This window comes from Canis lupus, chromosome 35 (assembly GCF_048164855.1).
Source record: "Canis lupus baileyi chromosome 35, mCanLup2.hap1, whole genome shotgun sequence".
In the NCBI taxonomy this organism is placed as follows: domain Eukaryota; kingdom Metazoa; phylum Chordata; class Mammalia; order Carnivora; family Canidae; genus Canis; species Canis lupus.
This window is the reverse complement of record NC_132872.1, coordinates 17,771,303-17,780,192: the sequence shown is the minus strand read 5'-3', so window position 1 is coordinate 17,780,192 and position 8,890 is coordinate 17,771,303.

The following is an 8,890-nucleotide window of genomic DNA, read 5'->3' as shown; positions in this document are numbered from 1 at the left end:
TTATGATGTATATAGCATTGCTATATGCTTACTAGTACTGGGATGTTACCTGCTAATATTACCAAAAAAGTAATAAATGCAGGACAAAGGAGAAAACTATAGTTTACTTTTTTTTTTTTTAATTTTAGCAGATAGGACCTTCTAGTAAACTTTGTTCATATGGGTTCTTTCATCCATTCTTCATTATTTACATAATCTGCTCTCCTGACTTGCCAATTCCTTCCACCCAGGATCCTCACAAATGTAGATAACACTCCATTTTGTGGCAAGAGAGGAGTAGCTGTATGTCCCCCATGCTGTTTAAGAATGTCTTTGGGTTTGTCACTGGTGTCAGTGGGGCTTTTCAAATTGATTTCAGGATTGGTAAGGGGAATCTGGTCCACAGGATTTTTAAAGTCAGTATGCAGTGAGGAGTGGTGGTAAATAGGGTCCCAGATATAGCTCAGGAGGTAAAGTTTGTTGGGAATTAGGGTCACAAGTAGAGGGAACAACAAAGTCAAGGAATGTTATTCAGTGTGTTTGTAGGCATGAAGGAAGAGAGAAGGGGACCTGGGGTGGGTCAGGAGAAGGGTTAAGGTCTAGGGAAAGAGAAGAGGGGATGGAATTGGGACACGGAGGAATTACCAGAAAATGGGTTGATAAAGAGGAGAGCAGATGACAGAATGGATGTTTCTCAAAGAAGGTAGCTGATTTTGGAGAGCAAGGATGGGAAGCCAATGCAAGAAGAAGCAGTCATCATTCCACAGTGAATCATGCTGGGCCTGAATGTCACTGCCTGAAGAGACGAGAGCATGAACAAGATGCCTCACTTTAAAGAATCCTATCATCACTGGTTAGTGTCTCTCTCTCTATCCTCCCCTCTCCCTCTCTCTCCATATTTCCCTTTCCCCCTCCCTGAATGTTCCATTGTCTTTACTGAACTGAGAAAAACCCCTAGGAGGACTTCTACCTATGGAAACAAGTAGAACTGAGCAGAGGCTGACTTACCCAGCTGTGGGTGGGCAGCTTGATCTATGAATGGAACCATGTGTATGAATGAGTCAAACTCACATACTCTGCTTTTGAAAGGTCTACAGACCAACTTACAACTTTTGTATCCTCCCTTCTGTAGTCTTCACGTGTATACTTCAACATCATAAGTTTCGTAATTGAATTTATAACCATTGCATTATGACTTGTCAAATTCATTCTTCCTACCAATATGTAAGTCCTAGTTATGTACTATGAAGTTACTTTACTACTCAATAGCCTTATTTTTAAAAGCCTCTTGAAAACAAGTAGTTGCTCTTTTGTTGTTGTTGTTGTTTTCGGAAAGAAATAAGGACAACTAGGGGCCCTGGAGAATAAAAGAGCTAGTCAAACTCCTTTCTAGTTGTATAATAGAAAACTTGATATTTGCAAGCTACTACTTGAGCTGAGCATCAGTATTTTCCTTTTAATGTCAACACTAAAAAGAAAGGGGACTTTTAAGGTTCATGTGGTTCTGCTGTTAGAAACCTCTTCTTACAAAAAACATAAGGCACATTAAATTCACTACAAACTTCCAATGGCTCATAACTAATGCTTGCTTTAGCTTCAAGATTAAACGTGGTTTTGCCACCATTAGCAAGCAAATGCATGTCTCTAACTTTTAAAATATAACAAAACTTTTGTCAATATTTTATTGTGGTGGGAAGAGAGATTTTTTTTCATTGATTTATTTACGTAGACAAAAATGGAACTGACTTCCTGTGTCAGTAGCTCTTCATCAGGTAAAACATATTTTTATTTTGTGTCACCTTGGAATATTTGGAGACATTTGCAGGCTCATGTCACAGCAGTTTAAATACTTAATTAGCAGGAAGTCTAAAGGTACAGGATCCAGAACAGGCTGGACGCAACCACATCATTACAAACCCCAATTTTTTCTGTCTTTCCATCATCTCTATGATGTTATGTTGGCTTTTTGATCCTCACACTTGTTTCTTCACATCTAGAAGGTGGCTCCACAGTTACAGCATGAAATCCATGCTCGGGAAGCAGAAGGAAGAGGTTGCCATGAAGTTCTGCTCTTGTATCTATTCCTCTTATAAGGACACAAAAATTTCCACAGAAATCCCTCTGTTTATGTCTCACTGTCCAAAACAGTGTCCACATTTTTTTTCCAGTTTGATTTTAGTAGTTCATTTTGGAGACAAAGCACTGCAAGAGGCTGGTCACACTTTCCTATTTCCCTTGGGCTCAGAATTAGGAGGGAAAGGCAGATGTACAGACTTCATATTTGGGTTTCAATACTCAAGAGTTGTGCAAATATGGTTAGTTGCTGAGCTGTTTCCAGGACAGCTGGGAAGTTGTGACTGGGTTCCAACTCTTCAAAGTGGCCACCACCCAGCTCCTCCTTCCCCAAATGTGGAGGACTCTCTCTCCCACCCTGAGCCGATGTGGCCATCTCATGTACCCTTTCTGGACCCTTCCTCTGTTCTGTTAGCTAGAGGTATTGTACAGGGCTGGGCAGAGAAGGAGTTCTGTTAACAATGAAGGGGAATGGTATCAGCGTCTTAAATGGTGTGTTTTCACATTTTATCTACTTCACACTATTAAGTTTGCTTTTAAATGGTTTCCTGCCACATTTACTTTGTTGATGCTAACAGGCTGGCTCCTTTTATTTATCTGCTACAATCTCACTGGTGGGATCTTTCCAAAAGAAATCTGACTTCATCATTAGCTTTCTATTTCCTCAGGATGGCTTACAAGAATGGTCACGATCTGGTCTTTGCACACCCTTCCAGCATTTTCTCTTCTACATGGCCTGCTTGATATTTATGCTTTCTCTTAGAGCTGTATCTTTGTTTTATTGTCTACCTAGAAAATATCTCTCCTCCTCCACTTCCCTCTTCTCTTTCTCACAGGCCAGCTTTCCTTGCCCTTCAAAACTAAATGTTTCGAGAAGCTTTTCTTAACACTCTGCCCCCACCAAGATCAAGAGCCTTCTCCTGTCTTTCCATAGCACCTCATGGGAGTTTTTATTGCTGCCTGTATCTCTGTATTATGATTTATTTGTTTATATAATCCATCTATCTTTTTGTACCAGCCCAAGATCTATGATATTAGGGACTGACTCATCCCTGCACGGTTTGTGACCCACAGGAGATTCTTAAATTGTATGTTTCCAGTGGTAGCAAAGACAGTTAAGCTTGGTGGATGACAGTGAGGGGTGCCATACAAACAATGATCTAATCCTGTTAGATCCTGTCCTAGAAGGTTAGGATAAATTTGAGGTATATTATTTTCTCTTGTTTCTCAGAACTTTAATATCATCAGAGTCTAGGAATGGATTGTAAGTGGTAGATTGGGCTGAAGCAGTGAAGCTTTACAAACAAGGGTTATTTGGCAGAACTGACTCTGAACTGTAGAGAAAACTCACTGCTAGAAAGTCAACCTCACAACCACTGTATTTCGCAAATGACCCCCTAAGCTGCAGACCTAGGCCAGCAATCCTCCCTATCTTGTGCACCAGCTAGTTGAGTTAGCTATGGCTTTAAATTCTAAGGACTGGAAGCCACTAATTCAGGTGTCCACATGCACAAGTACCTGTCAGAAACCAGTCCTTTATAAAGAATCACTTAATAAAAACTCTAAGCAATCTACACAACTAGGAATAAGTCTTGTAAAGATTGTTTTGCCTGTTTTTTTTTTTTTTTTTTTTGTACACTAAATCCTTGATTTTGCTATTCTGTTATAGGTCACTCAACCCTAGCAGGTACAGGAGAGGTTCTTTACCTCTGAAGTTGAAACGATGGCATAGGGATGGGGTCAAAATGGTTAATCTTATACCAAGAATGAGGAATACTGTATGTACCACTTACCATGCAATAGACGTATTTAAATATAGCAACCATGACTATTATAGGATGGGATTCTGATATTGGCACTGGTGAGAAGCCTAAACCGACCTTAGGAAGGAAGGCTCATTTGACCCCCCAGGTACTACTGCTGCTTCTCTGTGTTACAGATACTTGGTCTCACATTGTGGTGAGAGACCATATCATTTCGGACCTTCCATTAATTTCCTCGGAATCCTTACATCTGACACAGTCAGGCCCAGTAGTTGGTCTAGTTAAAAAAGTTAGTTAGGTATCCAAGTTATATATTTTGAATGTTTTAAAAATTAAAGTCACAAGTGTCCGTCTACTACTTTCTAGTTTTTTGAGTGGAGGAGGTCAAGGTGTTGTTCTGAGTGTAAAGCACTCTTTGATTTTCTGTTTTCTCTTTCTTGCGCAAACTTAGTAGCGTACCATCCAGTATTTCTAATTTTGTTTCTTGAAAGTGGCCAGAGGACTCTGTACTCAGATTGTTTTTGTTTTTTTTTGTTTTTTTTTTTTTTTTTTACTCAGATTGTTAATAAGAGTTCAGCTCCTTCTAGATCTTTACAATTTGCTTTCAATCTTTTACTATTGTCTCTCTGACACCTACCTAATCCAATAGCAGGATTTTCATCCTTTTTTGTGACTTTTATTTAGCCTTTCCAGAGCATTCATCTTATTCAACTTAGTTGATGGAGAAACACCAGGTTTGTCTTGTCCTTGCATTTGATCAGTTAACATTTAAATTATTTAGTGATGCTAACACACTGAACTGGTGGGAGGAGAAGTATACAGAAAGAACAGACTGGCTTCTTAGAGGCATTTGGCATGCCATGGGCATCTAATAGTGTGTTTTATAGAGGGAGAGCAGACTTTTTATGCAGTCCCTGGCCTTACATCTGCACGTGTTCAAAACTCACTTCACTTAATGGAGTCTTATTCAGTTGTTTACTACCTTTATATGCTCAACAAAATGCCTGAAGTCTGTCTTGTTAACCCTGGCATTTTCTTTTGTCTGTTGTCTTGGCTTTGCAGCATTCTTGCTGGAAAAAAAAAACAAAACAAAAAACAAACAAAACAAAACAAAACAAAAAAAACCACTATTCTGTCCAGCTATATTCTTTCTTGTATACAGCACTATTGAGGAGGATTATATAACCTACCCTTTTGGCAGGAAGAAACATTTTGTGATAGGAGTCTAAAGTGGAAAATGGCCCTGGAGGCATAGTAGGGCCCCTCCTACTCCCAATCTTTGTCTCAGGCTCTGCAAGCTCTGCTTCCAGGAGATCAAGCCTGGAAGAGATGGGGATTTGTGGAGTGTTTTCAGGAGGAAAGTGTGAAGAAAGGTGGGAATAGGATGGGGCAGAAAAAGGAGCTAAGCAGGAATGTGGCTTCAGGTGAAGTCTCAGCCTCATTCCCTGGGTGGGGGCTCTGCACCACAAAATGTTTCTTGCCTTGAAGCCACCACTGGGGCAGGGAGTAGGGAAGGAGTGTAACTCCCAGAATTACAGCTGTCACCACCTAAGGGCAATCTCTGAAAAAGGTGGCAGGAGCTGAGAGCAATGTGTGCAAGAATCCTGAACTAGTAAAAGTGATCACAGGGGATCCGTGCAGGAGATTAATGGTCTGCTAATATACAAAATATAAGATATTAAATGTGTGGCATTTCTATAATAGCTGCTTTTATTGGACCCGATTTATGAACTTTCCTAGGTTTTCTTAGCTTTACCTGTTTCCTGGGCCTTCAACTGGTTGGACAAAGAGAACCCCTGCCCTAACACCACTGCCCCATTTCGAAATATCAGCAGCTGACCCACCATCCCTGGGGAGGGCAACTTCAGCATCTCCACCATTTTACCCACCACAGTGTGACCTGCAAAGACCACAATCCAGACATGAGTCTCCATGGGAAATTCACAGAGGTGCTGGCTTCCCCTGCTCTGTATTTCCAGACTCAGGATACCATGCTGTGAGGCATGACCTCTGGCTTCCTCTGTGGCTGAGGGGCCAGGTGCACACCTAGAAGGAACATGGGAGTTAAAGCCTCCCAGAGAAAATCCATAAATGAATTCGCTTTGTTCTTTTTCTCTGATGGACTGTTCTGAGATATGGTTTTGTAGAAGATGCCTAGAGATTGTCCCTATGCCTGAGCAAGTGGCCCTTTTTTCTGTTCTGAAGCTATGGCCAAGGCAACCACCACCTCCTATCTACCTTCCCTTCTTCCTTGTTTCAATTCCCCCTTTTCCTTCCCTTTTACTAGCCTGCAGCTGCACCTCTACACCTCCTGCAAAATATATTAGTGTGTAGCTTAACCCAGTTACAAAGACTTACTCCTTAACCCGCAACGACAATAACACAACAAAAAAAAACAAACAGAGCCTGAAACATGCAGTACCCCTAGAGACTCAAAGTTTCAACCCAATGTACAAATCCTTAAGTGCTAGACTTCTGCTGTAAAAAATCAGGGGAGATTTTTTTGAGTAAAGAGAGGGTAATCCTAAAATTGTTCTTTTGTTCTTTTTTTTTTTTTTCTATCTTAACAAAGTCAATCCTATTAAAATCTAAGTGGATGCTTAGGAGAAATCCCTAGGATGCTACAAAGAGTTTCCTTTTGTTCTGACTTTCATGAATTGGATCAGAGCCAGGAGCACTATGGCAAGTCACTGAATTTAAAAACAATGCAGAGGAGAATGTAGCACCCTGGAAGCTGCTTTTCCTGAAGGAATTCATAAACGGAACTGGCAAGAGGCAAGTGATATGAAACATTCTTGTTTTTCAAAAAAGAATTGACTTGCGATGTGGCTCCCGTCATACTTAGGCCAGCAGTTATGAGGCCAGGTCTAATCTTGAGTGTTACTGATGGGCGGGCTTGCGAGTGTGGCCTGAACACAAACCGAGTGTGTCACTATTGTCACAGTTAGTGCTGATGGCTGTAGTCACTGTGGTCTGTAGCTGTCAGGATGGGTACAGAGGTGGTGTTCTGTGTTCTTTGTTTTATGCGTGTAGAATGGCCTCGATTTTCTCTTCTGATTAGTCTTAGCATCTGGATTTCTTATTGCCGTGTTCCATTTTGCCTTGTCCTCCCCTACATCTGGAATCCAGCCAAAATGTACCAGCACAAGACGCTTCTAACATTTGAACCCTTTTGTAAGGGTGCTGATTGCAACTTGGGTAACTTCGGTTTAATTCAAGGTGGAAGATTTCTGCTGCTTTTGGGGAAAAAAATAAATGTCTAAAAATAAAACTTGGGCATAAAAATAGGGCCAAATACTCATTAACTGCCTCACTTAGCTGAATGCTGAAATTATTTCAACAGAGCTAAATCAAGCATTTGTGTAGAAGGGGTTGAGTATGTTTTTTTTTTTTTTATTCATAGTACTTTATCTTAGATGATAAATGGGTTACTGTAATTTGTCATTTTATTCAAAAGACGTGAATTAAATAGTTCTTAAGGGCCTAATTTTCAGCTCATGCTGACCCTTGAATTGGAGCATTTGTGTTCCCAAGTTTTTTAGAACATGTGTTGTGGGCTTTTATGGAAGAGGCTTGAGGCACAGGCAGGACCAGGAGCCAGAGTATGCAAGGCTTGGTAGAATAGGGTGAAAAATTTGGGTATGAGTTTGGTGGGAAGTTACTGGAAGAATTTCAGTAGTAAGGATGTCATAGAATGATCTACATTTTAAAAATATGACTCTTGGCTACTGCATTGATAGTGGGCTGTAAGCAGTAACAAGCCAGGTATTTATTTTATATATCCAGGTACGAGATGACAGTGGTTTTGGAAGAGACAGTAATGGTAGAGTTGGAGAGTGCACAAATAATGGAGCTTTATCTAACCCATTAACAAAAAAGACTGGGAGTAATTCTGGGTAATTTTGTTGTTTTGTTTGTAGTGAGGCAGGGAGCAATGGTAAAGGGAATGAGGTAAAAGTTGGGGGCTCATGTTGATTCTGTGATGCCTTATGGCATCCAAATGAACAGGACAGATGAACAATTGAATATATGACCTTGACTCAGATAGAGAAGTTTCAGAATCCTTCACATAAAGAATGACATTCAGAGCCATGGAATAGAAGAACTCACCTAGGGAGAGAGTCCAGAGAAAGTAGAAGACTTGAGAACTTTTCTTGTTTCCACATAAATTGAGCAAGCAGAGGGGGAACAGCAGTGAGGAAGGAAAAACTAGGAAAACGAGTTGGGCTGGAAACAAGAGAAGAATCTTCCATGAAAGAGGAAACGAATTATGTTCAAAGCGTCTATGAGATTGGATAAGATGAGGAAAAGTTGTATCTACTGTTTTTAGCAACACGCAAGTTCTTGAAAACACTGACAGGTGTTTATGACATGTTACACACAGAGGCCAGAATGGATTGAAGGGAAATAGTAAAGGGGAAGTGGGGGTGGCTCTTTAGACAATTCTTTCAAGAAACTAATAGAGTTGAGACATAGACAGATAGCTAACCAAGAACCAGAGGAGAATATGATGGATCTTTTTTCCATGTTCTTAAGATAGGACTTATTGGGGGCATTTATACTCTTGGGATTGATCTAGTGGAGAAAGAACCTGATGATACAATAGAGGAGGGGACACAGTTGCAGGGACAGATTTCTTGAATGTAAAAAAATATGGGATGCAGACCAAAAATGAAGGGTTTGGATTTATGTAAGAGGAGAAGGGGAGACAGAGTAGACACAGCTGTTAATAGGTTGGTTGTATCGGTGGTGGCGGGGAGGAAGTGTCCATAATTGTCATAAATGAAGGTAAGACATTCAGCTGAAACAGATGGGGGAAAAGAACATTGGAAGTTTCAAGAAACGGTAGCAAATATTGGAGTCATGAAGAATGAGAAAGTGAATCTACATATACAGTAAGATGGTAGACATGGAATGCCCCAAAGTTACATTAAGCAAGGTGGATCTGAGTTAATTATTGCTTGGAAAGAAAATGCTTAATTCTTGTTTGTTTTTTCAGTAGCCTATAAAGGCAAACAGTGTTATTACATATTTATATATGTTCATAGCAGAAAATGAGCTTAATGATTACTTGT